Raw genomic sequence first — 16,593 nt, 5'->3', positions numbered from 1 at the left:
TTTTGGATTGGGTTTAGAAGAATTCTTGTTACTTGCAAATGTACCTGCAGCTGTTTGTTCTGGGAAGGGCAAACTCCCAGGAACAGTGTTTTCTTTTCTGTTGTAGGGATATAAAGAATTACCAAGTATCGTTAAATCTGCTTATGATGAATAATGCATTATTTCAAGAATAGTGCTTTAATTGCCAAAGACTCCAGAAAGCTTGATAGTAATAATTTTACTTTAAAAGATAAAGATTTTCTGCATAATGTTAATTTTGCCTTTGTAGAATAACGCGAATGGCTTTTAAGACTAGATCTGTATTAACTAGAGATCTAGTCAAATAGTCCTGAAGTAACGTAGCTGCGAAGCTCTGTCAGATACACTGGCAGAAGGACTGTGGTGTCTGCCTATTAGGGATCATAAAGGAAATTATTTTTCAGTTCCGAATTTAAAAAAAGGGAGAAATAGTGTATTTTATTCCCATCTCTAAATTTAGAGTATGGTTAATGGTTTCACCCAGCAGATAGAAATATTTTTGTTGTTGAGAACCGTTTGCCAGGTCTTTCTAATTTTCTATGCTGTTGCATCTTCTTTGCTCTAAAGTGTTTGTTTTCCAAGCGAGAATTTGTTCCCCGATTGCACAAATAAGCTTGTATTCCAAGCTGAAGATGGCATGTTTGGAATACCTAAATACGAGAGTCGCCCCCTTGCTAAGGTTTTATGTTCAGGAAAAGAAACTTTTTTTTTTTTTTTTTAAATTGACTTGGAAAATGGATGTTTCTCTTTATCTCCTGAATCAAACAACATAATCCTTTCTAATACAAAAGAGGTAGATAGTGGAGTGTGAAGGGTTAATGGTGGTCCCTTTCTTTTTTTTTTCTTTCCTCCCTCCAATTGTTTTGACAACACTTTTCAAAGTGTGACATTCCAAGCCCCTGCAATACAATGTAATATTACTGTAATTACACAGGTCATTACATTCTAAATAGAGAACAATAAAATGCTTATCGCACTGAAAAAGAACAGGTGTTCTTGCCCTTCTTTGGTATTTATGCTAATTGTTTTTCATCTCCTTTAGAAATATTTAGGGCCAGCACGTTAAATTTTAGCCTCGATTCGACAGCATTAATTCTTTGCTAATCTTTATGGTTGAGGTTTAATGTCTGCAATATGGATTATAGTATTAGCATCCACCAACTAGTTTAATAATGTAGATATAACTTAATATGTCAGCACTTTAGTGCTCTAAGATGCATGGCTTTTCAGTGAAGTGCATTATTCATTCTTTCTTTTATTTCTCCCCCGCCTTCCCCCCCCCACCCCTTAGTAGACATGCTTTTAATATACTTTTTGGGTATAGAAACAAGCTATTAAATAAGAATTTAGGATCCTCTGGCATCAATCATATTGTGAAACTTCGGAATGGTTTAAGTAGGTGAATCACTCTGCTACACCGGCAAGGAGTCTGGGTTCTGTTAACTTCATTTCTGTAAAGGATCCCAAATTTCTGTGATAAGGTTTCATTATAGAGAACATGCAGCATTTTCTTGAAATGGTTGGGCAGTCAGCTTCTCTTGGGGGACTATGAAAAATAGTTACAGCAAAGTTTCGTGTTTCTGGAACCTTGCAAAACAATATAATGCAGTACTGTTACTTGAGTGTACAGGATAATTGCAGTACTGCACTTCATTAAAAATAATATTTGCTTTGGAAATTGAACATTTTAATAGGCACACCAGTGGCTGATTTGTACTTTAAAAAATTACAGTAGATGCCTTTCCAGGTTTTGAATGCATTCATACATTAAATGCTATTTTTGCACCCCCCCCCCACCCCTTCTTGCCAACCACTTTTTTTGTTTTTTGTTTTTTTTGTTTAAGCACAAAAATGTATGTCGATTTGTCAGGTGAAGGAGAAAATAAATGACATAGTTTTCATTTGACCCTGTCAGCCAGGATGTAGGTAGAAGTATTTCAGTTTTGTCAGGCTTTCAATACTGGGCCCCAAAATCAGATTAAAAATGTGGTGTAGAGAAAGGACAGCTGCAGATTTTTTGTGTGGACGTGTGTTTCTGTACCATGACTAAAACTCTGAGGACCTTTTCCCAGCTGTCTGGGAGTTATGTGGAAGTTGGATTATATTGGCAGTTAAGCATGAGACAACCTGGATTTAGCAAATGCTCTCCTACACAGGAAGTAATATTGGGGGAAGGGAAAAGATTCTTCTTCAGACGCTAGAGCAGGCAAGAAATTATATGCTGCTTTCCCCAGCCCTCTTTCTCCCCCGCCCATCTTAAGAGTTGCCCAAAACATTTGCAAATATAGTAGATATAATTTTCTTTTTCAGGGTTGGTAGGTGAAATTGGATCTATTATCACTCCCACCCTCCTATCTGTTGTGGGAACTTTTGTTTGCGGTGTGCATAAGGGAGAAATTTCGAGTGGTGTGCGTGCATTTCCTTAGCTATTGAATTATTGCAAAGATGCAAGTAAGCTTTAACTTTGCCTTGTAATTGGGCACATTTGTGAAGGAAATGGTTAATTTTACAACCAAAGGCAAACTTGCACCTCGACAGGTCTGCTGAAAGAAATGTGCCACAGTCATTTGCTGGCAGGCAGCACAGGGTCATAAATCCACAGGGTTTATTTACAGCCTATAACACTTATGAATGTTAAGATATTTGACGCCACGCTGGCCTTATAATATCCAAGGTCCACAGACACTGGCAGTGGGTCAAATTTCTTTCACTAATTATAAGCAATGAGAGATGGGGAGTGGGGGAAGAGATGGAAATCAGGAAAACCCCCAAAAGCTAAGAATATTGCCCCCCTCCTCTTAACTGCTGGTGTGTTTGTGCTTTGGCGCAGGATATTAAGCTTTATAATTAACACTTGCACTACTGAAAAACGTCGAGAGCAGTTCTACACGGTGCAAACCACCCCAAAAAATACTATAGCCTATGCCCCTTCTGGATACATTGACAGCATTGTACACTGCATCTAGACACCAACCCCACCAAATATTTCCCAGAATACTTAAGGAAACCGGATACCTGGAACTGCCATTTAATTTATTGATGTACCACTGAGCTGGGAAAAATACCACACGCCAACAGAAATGTGCAAGTTGAATTCATTTTGGAAATGTGTGCATTAGCCTGACTTTTGGGGGGGGGGAACTTTTCCTGAAAAAGCAAAACCGTGCATAGCAGTTTGTTCCAAAAGTAGCAATGTCTACAACAGTTGGTTGGAAAAAGTCTTGTACTCTCCAAAAAGGAAAAATCTGGGTTGGTGGGGTGAAAAGTGTGTGTTGTGGAGGTAGAGGGGAAAATGCGTTGAGGAGAAGAAAATTGGTATCCGGGGGGAGTGTTAGAGGATCCAGGGGGAGTCGTTGAATGACTAGGAAAGAATGTTTAAAGTGCAAGGAGATCTCTTCGAAACTTGGAAAAAAAGGCCATATATTTGAATGGACGTTCGAAGGGGATGCTGGGGATCTAGGGATTGACTCTTAAGTGTCAGGAAAGTCTTGGGGGCCCAGGGAAAGACATTGCTTCTCTCAGCTCGCTCTTGATTAAACAGGCTTTTTAAGAACAGACCGTCACAATGGTAGTGCTTCTCTCTAGGCTGGAGGTGTCTGTACTTGTGCAGGCTAGGCTTGTGTGTGTGTGTGCAAACATGGGGAATCGGATATGCCTAGGTATAACTCCAGCTCTCATTTCCTTTACCAGTTTCTTGATTTCACTATTCCTGTACTGCCACGCTCAGATCCCAGCTACTAATTGAAGGGGCAAACAGACAGGGGTGGGGAGAGGAGAAGTCTCCCCCGACTCTCCCATATGGTTCTCTTCTACAAAGCGCATAAATCCCGATTTGTACAAATATGAGTGGCTGTCATTCTCGACTTGCCTCCAAAATAAATGTGCAGGCCATTTAGGTGAAGGTTTTATGCATTTTCCTAATCAGCGGAATGCTGTAGCTTATTAGCCTCCAGGGATCAATGTGAATCCCTTAACACCACATTAAAAAAGTGGTGTGGTAGTACCTTTTTAACAGGTTGGCAACAATGATGTTCTTTTATTTCCCAAGATACTTCGCCCTTTCCCTGCTTCCATCTGATTCCTTGTGGGCAGTTCAGTCTGTTGTATTTTTTTTTTCTTCTTTTGTTCGTCCTCTTATTGAATAGTTTTAAAATGGCAGCCTTTATTCTTCTTGGGGTCATAGGCAGGCAACTGGGCTGTGCCGAATGAGTTAAGTTGCTAGCTAAAGTTTGGCTTCGCAAAACTAAATTCGAGGCCTGGTAGGCATTAGCAGGGCACAGCACATTTACAGAGCTTAATTAGTACGAACTGTAATTGTTCATGGTCTGCCAGAAGGAGTAATGTTCAGGAAAAGTGGAGTCGTTCTTTTGCAGTCTTCAGTTTTAAAACGATAAATCACTTGCATATTTGTGCAGTGATTCAAATGGAGCTGAGACCTCTCCATCTCAACATGTGGTAAATTGTAAAGTCAATGAATTGCAGATGTAGGGTACAGCGAGATTCTCGAAGAAAATGCAGAATGAATGGGAAAGAGTGACGCTATAAATATTTACCGAGGAGATAACTGGGTTTCTGCTTGCTGTGCCAATTATGATGCATTAAAGATATTAGTAATTTTGTTTGAATCTATTTATTTTAAATTTCCTTCAACTAAATAAAAAGGGTACCATTTTACTTGATGTGTTTTAAGTAGTGCTGAATAACAATGGGTTTCCTATGGAAACGCACATGATGGCCATATTAATACAAATTAATTCATTATGAGGAGTGCTATATAGCTGTTCCTAAATTAATTAATAATTATGGGAGACTTTAAAGTGTTGCTGCCCCAACTTTTTAATGAGACCTAGTGTGGTAAAGATGTCTTGGAGAAATAATGGGGACATCATAGGGTTTATTCAATCAGGGTCTCCTCCAACTTTAGCAACACTTTCAAGGCGCATCTTCATGCCTGACATTTGCTTTTGAATAAAGAGAACAAACATCAGTCTCATATTATTATGAAGCTTATGTTCCCTGGTCCTGATTCAAGGACCACTAAAGTGACTGGAAATGCTCCCATTGATTTCAAAAGGCTTTGCATCTGACTCTAATGGCTCCTTCACCTACACCAAACTTGCCTATAGTGATAAGGTATCAATTTACCCTTTCTATAGCTCCTGTTACCGACTTCATTACTCTAAAAAAAACACAAAACAACCCCACAAAAAATCCCCTGCTTAAATTTAAATAAGGGCTGATTGTGCCACAGTTTTACATCCAAAACTCCTAGTTCACGAGGTTTGGAGGATGCAGACTGTGTTTGACGCTGTTGCATGTCAATACTGCTTTTCCAATGTGAGTAGGCGGATTTGTATGGAAGTTGTAAAAGTTAATGATTGTTCTCTGACTCGCACGCTGCTGGTTTCAGCAAAGCAAAATGAATGACAGAAATTATATGGGACAAGTAGGACTTGGCAAGGGGGAAAAATGTTTGTGTTGTTAAAATGTTTTTGCTGTTTGCTCAAGGAAGTGCAAAGATGAGAGGAGAGGAGATCTGTGGATAGTTTCTCTTTCTTGTTAGATGCATAGGGTGCTGCATTCTTGCAGGCATATGGTCAGACATTTAAAGCAACTTCTTAGATGACGGTCCACGTGGATGCAAAAGATCCCATGGCAATTTAATTGAAATCGGAAAGGGATCATTCTGGTGCCCTGGCTATCTGTTTTCCCCACTCGGTAAAACAGGGTTGAATGCCAAAGGCTCTGTGGGAAGGACTGGTGAATGGGTAACGGATGCCATATTTGACTACACAGCTCCTCCACTGCCAGCATCTAACTTGCTGCTTTGGAAAGCTCTTTTGAGTGCCTCTGGTATAAAACAAAATCCACTTCCGCTTTTAAATGCCATGGTGATGCCCTATAGCAGACCTGCCGAAACAAAAGGAATTCTCCAAAAATGGATCAGACCAAAAATATTGCCAGTTATATCACTTTTTTGGCATGTAGCGTTGTACATGTTGATATCTTAGAAACAAACTAACGTCTTTCCATTTTAAGCAACGCAAACAGCCACAGAAAGGGTGGCCTGTTCTCTCCAGTCCATCCAAGCTCCCAGGGGACTCTACAGGCAGTTTCAGATCAATTGCTTAATGCTCTGGCCCTTCCTATACTAGAGACAAAGCACCTAATTTTAAACTGGCACGTTTCCCTAACGAAGTCACCTCTTAAACTAATCGCAACGCTTCCTTAAATTGGTTTAACTCCAGTCAGCAGTGAACCAATATCAACAAAGGTAAAGCTAGTCTTAGAGCACGTCTATTCAGCAATTTCCTCTCCCTTGATTTAATCAGCTTTAAACTTGATTGATTTAATTCATACCCAAGTCACTTTACTGGTAGAGACATGGTCTGGCACTTGCATTTGAACAGTTGCGTTGGTCAACTTGCAGCCTCAACCAACACCTACTGAAATGTCCTTTTTAATAGTATAATGTTCACTGGTATAAAGTGCCTATGAGAACTGTGATTTTTGAATGATTATCTCAGAAGAGTAAGATGGCAGCTGACCTGGCTATCTTTTCTGTTGTCTTTGGGAAGGGGAGAAGAGATTCTTTTCTCTGTGTCACTGCTAGATGAATGAGTTTATGGCTCTGCCTCTGGCTGCCAAGTTACTCGGGTTTGGTTTTTATTTTTAAAACTAAGCCCTTCAAGTTTACCTCTGTCCCTTCTGTTGCTCTGCCCACCCCCCCCCCCCACCCCTTTTGGATAAAGTAGCTTAAAATTTGCATGCACTTATGCAAGAACGAGAAGGGTTTGAGAGCAATAAAGCCTTTTATAGGAGCTAGTCAAGAAAATAACTTTGGTAATAGCTAAGAAGTAGCTGCATAAAAAAAAAAAAAAAAGCCAAACCCCAGAACAAACCTCATTACAGAGAATATTTTGCCTTCATGCAGATAAAGATCTTCGTAATCCACAGACCATCAAAGAATGCCTAATTTGCATGTTTATTTTTAGTATATTTTTGCATTGAAAGCCACTTGCTCACTTGCTGCAGTTAAGCATGCTTTGTATTTCAGTTCAATACTTTTTTTCTTTTTTTTTTTTTAAATCTGTTGTCTATGTAAACTAGAACAAAAGTGGAGCCGGTTGATTGAAAATGGAATTTTGGGATATCCACAGCTTCAATAATGTATTCATAATGTGATTATCTGGCTGGTTACATGCGCACATCTTTGTATATGTATGTGATATATATTATTCTACTGCATATACTTTTGGTTATCAGGTGTCCGTTCAAATTTAATTGACAACATGAGATTCCTGTGGTTACTTCCTTGCACAGACTGCCTTGGGGCTCTACAGGGTTTGTGGGAAGAAAAGCCTCGACAAGTTTCCATTAAGCTCTGAATCGGGCAATTGGAAAAAAGGAGAATGAAACGAGCTGAAAAGAGGGACAAGTTGTTAGTGTTGCATTCTGTGCTTGGAACGAGAAACCTCTTTTAGACGAGAGTGGTTCTCAGGCCAAGAATTTCAAACTCGCAGAGAAACCTGTCCAGAACACAAAAGTTGTTTGAACGGGGTGCGGGATTGTCACAGTAATTAGAGCAATCTCCGTTTACTGAGTGGCAGCCTTTATAAAGGACAGGGGATAAAAGGTTCAAATTCATCTTTCTCCCTCTGATTCACTTTTGATGAACTGCTTCTGTGCATGTATGTGTATATGAAGGAGTGTGTGTGTGGCCACATTTTCAACTACTCATCATTAAATTGTCCTTGTTTTATGTGAACGAGTTGATTTTTTTTCCCTCCCCCCCCCCATTGATCATTGCAGACATTTTTGCTTTCTTTTATTTGTATTCTAATTCACTACTAGAATGAAACTCGGTGACATTTGTTTTTTGCTATGTTTTTAGGAAAATAAAAACACTTTTTTTCTCAGTAAATATACAGCATTTTAGATCGCATCCTCACTCCTCAAATGTCCTATTGGTTTTAAATTAACATGTGGCAGCAAGGGCTGTTTGCATGAATTAAGATTACAGAGGTAGACCATTTACATTTTATCCCCTTGCCAGTGTTGGGTCAATCCTGCGGTAGTGAAGCTGGCTAGAGTTTTGCCAGGCCTCTTTGGGAGAAGGATCTGGCCCAGAGACAGCCTGAGGTTGGATCTTGCGAACAAGCCTAACTTTTAAAAAATCATAACAGTGGCTGTTTTGTCTTGCATCCATGTCTAAAGGGCTCAGTCCAGGCACTGTGGGGTCAGACACTGTACATACGTACGTGTACACACACACACACACACACACACACACACACACACACACACACACACACTGAATGAATAGCTATTCACCAATGGGGGTGCTGTTAGCAGTAAGAAAAGATTAAGGATAACAGGTTTTCAAAAGTGTCTAAATGATGGACTTAGGCTCCGTAGTCCATTGAGGACATGTCTGCACAGCCTCTCTCATGACACCCAAGTCTCCCAGTAAAAAAACCAGCCCTGCCCACTCCCACTCGGGCACGCAGAGGCTGGCAGTTGTCTGGGAGCAGCCCTGAGCCTGCATTCAGCCTCGCTCACTTTGGGGGAGTCGGGACAGCGGTGCTGGGGGCAGGGAGGGAGGCGCTCGGGGCCACCCCGAGCAGTCTGCTCTGCTAATGGCCAGTCTGGTGGGAGCGAATGGGCAGGGCTTGTTCTCTTGGCATTGGATCCGTGTTTGGGAGGGAAGCTGTACGGGCATGAAGTTAGGCACTTGTGTCCCAGGAGGACTTATGCTCCTAAATCACTTGGGTGTGCTCCAGTTACTTTTTTTTTTTTTTTTCTTAAATACCAAATGTATTCATTGTGTCTCAGTTCTTGTTTTACTTGTAGTTATTCCTGATTCTGAGCATCAGTAAAGTTTAGGGCTTCTTTTTTTTTTCCTTTTTAAGGCAGGATATGCTGTTAGTCTTGAGCATCTTGGGGTAAGGAACTTTTCTAGTCTACCCATTGACGTGAGGCTTTTCAGTGCTGTATTAATGACAGTTCAGTATTGCCCCCAAATGCACAGATCGAGGGGACTTTTCGCACACAAACCTTTGCCCTGTTTTGCGATGCTGCTTTGCAGCCCTTCCTCCAGACTGCATGAGGCAGAGGGTGAAGGCTAGCCAGGCTTGGTGAGGGCAGTGGGCAGAGCTAAATGGATACCATATTTTTTTTTCTTCTCCCCCTCTCCATTTCTGGTCATATTCAGACCCTCCCAGAAAAAGAGGGTATCACTTCTTCCCATGGTGAATATTCTTGGATGCCTTGGCCGCCCTTGCATATCTCCAGTGAGAAACTCCACTGAAGTCAGCTGAATCCTCACATCATTAAGAGCTGTAGGCCTGGGCTCTTGAAGTGTTGGCTTTCTTCTGTTTTGGACCCAGATCAGATCCAAAGCCCAGTCATGCTTAGCGGCGGGAAAAATACTTTGCAGTGAAATCCAGAATTTCACTTTTTTCATATTTTATTGCAGATTCTGAATGTGTCCATTTCCCCCCAAAAGAAAGTAGCTGATGTACTCATTTTTTTTTTTTTTTTTTTCCCCAAGAAAAAAAGTCATCTTCTTTTGGAAAGGAACCAGTTTTTAGGCCAATGTTTGCCATTTCTTAGCAAAAACTAGGGTTTTTTGGGTTGTTGTTTTTTTTTTGTTTTTTTTTTTTTACTACGTTGACATTTTTCTATGGGCATTTGCTCACACTACATAAACAGCCACTTGGCCTAAACTGCAAATCCCTCCAAGCAATCATTGGCCTTGTTCATTTTTTTTTTTTTTTGCAGAGTTCTGTCCATTTGTGTGTATGATAATATAGATACATTGGATGGGATTACATTTTTTGCTTGTTTTGTTTTTTCTTAATACTTCTGATGTAAGATATGGGCAAATGTAATGTTCTCTTGGAGTGGGAAGGTGGTCCTGGTGAAAACTGTTGCTTGCTCACACTATCACGGCGTGTAGTAGGATGTGTTGCTGCAATTACAGAAGACCACATGGAAGAAAATGGGTAGTTACGAAGCGTCTGGCATCCTGAAAGAGCACTGGCTATGCATGGGACGAAAAACATGGAATTGATTAGGACATGCCTATTGCAGTTACTGGGCTCTGCATTTCTTTCTCTGCTCCATTCCTTGTACTTTTTTAATTTGATACTGTCTCAGCCATCACATGTCTTCAGTAACCTATGGAGGAGTGTAATTCCACATCAATCAAATTGTTATGTCACTGCTATTTTATATTTGCTCATCAAATAGCCTTCCCTTTACTCCGTTTTGGTGACTGTGTTATCCATAGCAACAACAGGCAGTTTGTGCATCTATAATCAATGCCAAGGCTGCAGTTCAATGCTGGGGTGTAAGGCAAGGAGCAAGCTGTCTTCTATGAATACGTTGTTTGAGATGTGGTTGTGTAGTTTGTAACAACTGAAAGTCTTTTATTTGATTTTTTTTTTTTTTTTTTTTTATAGTTCTTTGTTTGGTTGTGAAGCACATGTAAAAGCAGCTGGCAGTCCAGGTGGGCAATGGGTCGCGCATTCCCCAGCATCCAGTTGCATTGCTTTAGCGCTCAGCATTTTCTCAGTCTTACTTCTCTTCTTGTCTTGAGGTTCTTCTAACATGGGGTGATAAGCAGGTGCTTCTCTTCCAGAAAATTCATCTTGGTCCCAAAATAAAGACGAGGGTGGTATAGGTGCTTCTCTTCCAGAAAATTCATCTTGGTCCCAAAATAAAGACGAGGGTAGTCTAGAGAAGTAGAAGACTGAAGGGGACACCATGGAGGACAAAGAGCCACGTAACTAAATTGTCAGTATGAAACGATAGCTGTGTGTTGTGATGTAACTGTTACATCTGATACACCTAGAACAATACAAGTGTAAGAAAACTGTTCCAGCTTTTAGCTAGTTTCCACGAGGGTTAAAGTTACAGAGTTTTAGTTCACTTGTATCGGTGCAGGCATAACCGTCCTGTTGTAACAAGCATGCTTTGGAGTGGCAGTTCCCTCTTTTCTCCAAAAGTGGTTAGACTTAATGTCTGTCCACTAGACAGACATTAATAGATACAGAGGACAAGGGACACATGTTTGTCTCTCTCTCCCTCTCTCTGACTTCCTGAAATGAAGTTGAAAGTACAGTTCTTAGCTGAAGAGCAGAGGTAATTAGGTTTTGTTTTCACATTGCTGTTTCTATTGCAAAATCTATTGTGTACTTTCAACCTCTGTTTGCTTCTGGAAGTTTAGGCACTTAAATACCTTCCGAAATCTGGCCCTCGTTTTTTCCAGCTGCTCTCACCTGTTTAGCAGCAAAGGACTAGTGCCACGATGGGAGAGCAAATTGGATTCTGTTCTTCCCTTTTCAGCTGAATTCCAGGTTGAGAGCCCGTCTTGCACCTGTGCAAAACTCTAGCTGTCATGGGGTCATGCAGGTGTCACTGAGGTCAGGGTTAGGGGGTCTCATTACTGGGTGGGGGGTGAGAGAGAGAGAATTTGACTTACTTTTTCAGATCTCTGATTTGAACTTGCCTGGGTGCAGGGAGAGAGAACAAGGAAACCTCTTTTTTTATAGAAACTGAATGCATTTGAAAGGGAAATTGAAAGAAAATGAACATTAGAAACCGCTCGTACCTCTGTACTATTTTTCCTTAGTTAATTTAATGATGCAGCTAGCAAAGACGAGGCTAAAAACTCTTGTCATGTGATTATCTCAATAATTTAGATTTGTTGTTGAATGAATGCTCTCTGTTCCAACTTCCTAACAGAAGTCCCAGAGTCAAATTATGCTCCGAAGCCAGTGGGTTCGCATTACATTTACTTTAGTGAAACCAGGCGGAGATTTGGCCACAATATGTTCTTCACTGAGGTCAATAGCTGGTCTCTCTGGGTGTGTCCAGACGAGAGTGCCCATGCATTTCCCTGGGGACAAATAGCAGGGGCAATAGTTGTGCTGCTGCTACTTGTCCCCATGGGACACTTGTGCATACGTGCTCTGGCGCGTGGCAAGTTGCCCTGGGTGGAGTAGGGGAGGCTGGGGTCAGCACCTGGGCTTGCCCCTGCAGCTCTGCCTGGAGCCCTGGGGGCTTCTTGGGGCTCCAGCAGTGCCAATCCGGCGCACAAAGCCCAGCTGGCAGCTGGAGCGTAGCTCCGGCCAGCTAGGTTTCAGTTTCGGGCAGCGAACACTGCCGCCACGTGTGCCGCCCTGCTTTTTTCAAGCATGGGGTTTCTTGATATTGGGATCTCCCGGTGTCAAAAAAACCCCTGTTGCGCTGCAAATTAGCAGCACAGTGAACGCCTGCACGTGACGTGTGTGGTTTGCAGTGCTGCAGACGGAGTCCGCGCCGCTGAACAATAGGGAAGCAGAAGACTGAAGGGGACACCACGGAGGACAAAGAGCCATGTAACTAAATTGTCGGTATGAAACAATAGCTGTGTGTGTTATTGTGTAACTGTTACATCTGATATACCCAGAGCAATACAAGTGTAAGAAAACTGTTCCAGCTTTTAGCTAGTTTCCACAAGGGTTAAAGTTACAGAGTTTTAGTTCCCACCTACAGCTGCTCATCTGGACGTGCCCCTTGGATCCTAATGACTGGCTGAGTCCCATTTCATTGCCTCAGATCCAAAGAGACTTATAGATATAAACAATGTGCTTTTGGCTATTGGTGGGAGAAAATCATATCCCAAAGTATCCAGCATAGGTGTTTCAGCAGGCTTTGTGGAGGTCTAGTGGCTGATGCTACTTCAGAGATGAAGTTTCCATTAAATAAGATGGAGAGTGATACAACAACCCCCCTTAAGAATGTAAATCCAGACTTACTAAAGCAAGAAAAGTGGGGTTTTGGGGTTTTTGTTTGTTTTTTTTTAAGTTTTAGATTCCTAATATACCTTGTTTTATTTTTGTTCTATTGGACTATAGTATCATATAGGTTTATGTAACTGTATTCATGAACATGGAGCCATGAGTCACATTTGTCCCAGGGCCAACTTGGTTAAAGGCCAAAGGAATTACATCAGGGATATATTAATTAAAAAAAATAAATTTAAGCTTGGCTGCCAGTCTCACAGGTGATCATATTATCCTTCGTTCACTATCACCTCTTCCCAGCTCCTCCTGACTCCTGCCAGACTGTCAACTCCTCCAGGAAGGGTCGCTATCTTTAACTGGTATCTAACATACTAATCACATCGGAGGTGCTATGTAGATTGGAAATAGTAATAAGCAGAGCTGATCAAATGATTCTTTGCAAATAAGCTATCAGCTCAGTTAATCTTTATTTTGGATGTTTGGTGGTTTTTCCTGCTCAGGAACTAATTTTGACTGTCGCAAACAGATTGTTTGCTCACTCTCTCTCTTTCATATGGCGTCAGATATCAACTTCCAAATCTACGAGCCACTGTCTGGTATTATCGCTCAGTCTGTGGATTCTGTCTGCCTCTGGGCATTTGTAAGGTTCATAAAATTGTAAAGATTGGTAAAAAAAATACTTTGGACTGTTTGCTGATTAGTTTATGCAAAAGAAAAAAAGAAACTCCTATAGCCCAGGGTTGTTCACAAGCTGTTTGCTCGTCTTTGAGTGATTGCTCACCTGAGTAGCATGGCGACTGTAAATAAGTGTAGTAAATAGTGACCCCCCACAGTGAATGTGCTTGTTTGCATGTGAATGTGGGTATTCAGATGAAGGACAGCCATCCTCCGAACAGTCTCATGAAACCCATCTGTCTCAATGCTGTTGTTGTAAAGGTGGATAATAAAGATAAAAAATGTGTGTCGTCATACACAAGTGTGTGTGTGTGTGTGTGTGTGTGTGAAAACTAGTTATTATCAGATTAGCTTTAATAATTTGATCTTCTGAAAATAATGCATCCCATCTTTTGTTTAAGAATTTTATACTAGCCCCCACACCACAAAATGAGGTTGCACTGAGACGGTGTGCATAACATGGAAAATGGAGCTATTTCCTGATGCTTTATATAGAATCCATTGCTATACTACATTGCAGACTGCTGGGATGGCTTTGTTCCTAGCACATGGACTTAGTTAATGACTATATTGTTGTGTGATCTTGCAGTTGCTGCCTTGCATGTGCAACTCCCACTGAAGCCAATAGGAGCTTTGTGAGCGAAAGGACTGAATGCTAGGACCTTGATATCTTGTCTCTACTGGAATTTATTTTGCAGCACTATGGACTCCTAGTGTAGAGCTGCTGCAGGCCTGGGTGTGTAAATGGCACTTGGGTTCCACCTCCATTTTACACCAGTGTAGCTTGTCTACATTAGAGGTTGTACTCTTGCAGCTGCATAGCCTAGCATACAGTTCCTTTGATGTTTACAGGCTCATGTCAGCATGTTTGATAAACCACAAAATCCAATTTAGATTGGTTTCAGTGGGGCCATTTCCAGTGATCCTCAACCGGGGTGCTGCGGCACCCTGGTGCAATGCCAGATCCTTTGAAGGGTGCCGCAAGGTGTGAGAAGATAAGCAGAAAAGTGCAGGTTTTGGCTTTTCCCAGACTGGCCGATTTCCCCCTCTGCCACCGCCTGACCCCTCTGCAAGGAGAATAAGCCTTGTAATATATGTTAGGGTTTGAAACTGGGTGCCAGTCAGTTCACATATAAAGGGGGGCGTGAGTCCACAGAGGGGTGTCTCAAGTCCAAAAAGCTTGAGAACCACTGCCCTAGAGTGTTATCGTCCCTGGTCCCCATACAAGTGCTGGGCTGTGTACGAAGGCATCCTAAACCTGCATCAGGGCCAGAGCAGTGATACTACATTTAGGTGGAGCTGAGCTCCTTGACTGCTCTGAGAAAAACACAGAATTTGGTCCTAGCAAGTGGTGAAGATGGAGGGAGCAATATTGGGGTGTGAAGTTGCATCTCAAAATGATAAAGTTGAATGCTTTTACAACTTGAAGAGAGGATGACAACTTTATTTAGTCCAAATTTTTAAATTTTGATTTAAAAACAACTCTTTCTTTTCTCTGTAATTTGAGACCAATAGCAAAGTTTCCATATATATATATTTTTTTTTAATGGAACAACCACAGTAATGCCTTAAAATCCTCCTTTTCAAGAATAGAGAAGTTGGCAGGAGAATTGGATCTAAAGTACAGCAAAGTTAATATATAAATTATATTATATTTTTAGCCAGTTTTTTTATATAGCTGGCTGAAAAAAAAGCAAAAAATTATGTGAATGGTGAAGAATACATTCAGTTTTAAAAGTTTTGTTCTTCTGTTCTTAATAATTCAGCTCATGATCTTTCAAGGTGACTTTTAGGGAGACTTAATGGTAAAATCAAAAGTGCCTCGGCTGCAAAATTACTTTCACTTCTTCAGATTTTGCTAGAAAACCTTGGTATCTTTTGTGCATCCAAGATCTTGGTGTATGTACCAAAAGTCCAGCTACTGGAACTAGGTACTTGATATTTTAAGGAAACTTGACTGTCTCTGTTATGGAAAATTGCTCAGCTTTTTAATTCTCTGTATACCTTATACAGATAGCTAGATAGATATACTCCATGGATTCCTTTAAGCCATGTGGTTCTCAACATTTTTTTGTACCATGACCCATTTGTAAACATTGATTGGCCAGCCCCAGCCCTCCAGTATGTCAGGACCCCCCCCCCCCCCAGCAGCCCCTTGCAGGCTGAGACTCTTAACAGCCTGCAGGGGGAAAGCTATGGTTTTCCCCATTTTTCTCCTTTAAAGAATGCATTTTTAAAGTTGTTTGATCCATTTTTTTTAAATTTTGTTTGTAACCCTTTCATATATTCTTGCCACCCAAGTTTGGGTTGCACCCATGGGTTGAGAAATGATGTTTTAAGCCACCTCTTACTAAATAGGTCATTTGAAGATACTTGTAGCAGGGTGGAGTACATTACAAAGCACATTGCTCAGAAATCCAAAACCATTAATATTCCTCCATGAACAGGTAGCATTGTTCTCCCAGCTTGTGTTTGCTAAGGCTTGATGCCCATGTGGGCAAACAAGAGACATTTGTTAGATATACAGTGCCTTGAGTATCGATTCCCTCTGAATCCTTGATAGGCTTGAGTCCCTAGTCCAACGTAGCCAAATGTCCTCCAGCTATAATTTAGAGTTATCATCAGAGTGTGGCACCAAGGGGGAATAGGGAGGGAAGAGTGTAATTTCCCCCCCCCCCACCCCTTCCCCGAATATTTGCATTGTGCAATGCACGTGGGTAGCTAATTGTGGTTTGATGCTGGCTGGCATTGTCTTTGCTACAGCGGAGAGCACCTGATTGTGTTCCTGGCACGCCTGTAAAAGACCATTTGCACAATACTATGTGCCACCTTTCCCTGAATAGTTTGCATGTTTGGATTTCCAGTCGGCACTGTGGTCAGCCCATTGCAATGGAGAGCTCTACTTGAGGGAAGGGGATGCCGTCTGAGGTTCCCTTTGGTAGGCGCTTCCATTGCCCTTTGGTCCCCTTGAAGAAACGTTGGGTTTAACCCATTCAATTGCTATGGATCTCCAGCGAATGGCCATAGATGGACAAGTCCTACATAGGGAGGCTCTACATAAAGGGGCACGTTGCCTACAATCCATATCACCCCCACCTCTCAATGC

General features: G+C 41.4%; 1 protein-coding gene across 26 annotated transcripts in view; it reads left to right on the top strand.

Moving 5' to 3' along the window:
- Window positions 1-16,593, top strand: part of TCF7L2 (transcription factor 7 like 2) — a 201,947-nt gene that overhangs the window by 4,502 nt on the left and 180,852 nt on the right. The gene's annotated exons all lie outside the window — the stretch shown is intronic.

Source organism: Alligator mississippiensis, chromosome 6, assembly GCF_030867095.1.
Source record: "Alligator mississippiensis isolate rAllMis1 chromosome 6, rAllMis1, whole genome shotgun sequence".
NCBI classification, from domain to species: Eukaryota; Metazoa; Chordata; order Crocodylia; family Alligatoridae; genus Alligator; species Alligator mississippiensis.
This window is presented reverse-complemented; position numbering and strand designations above follow the sequence as displayed.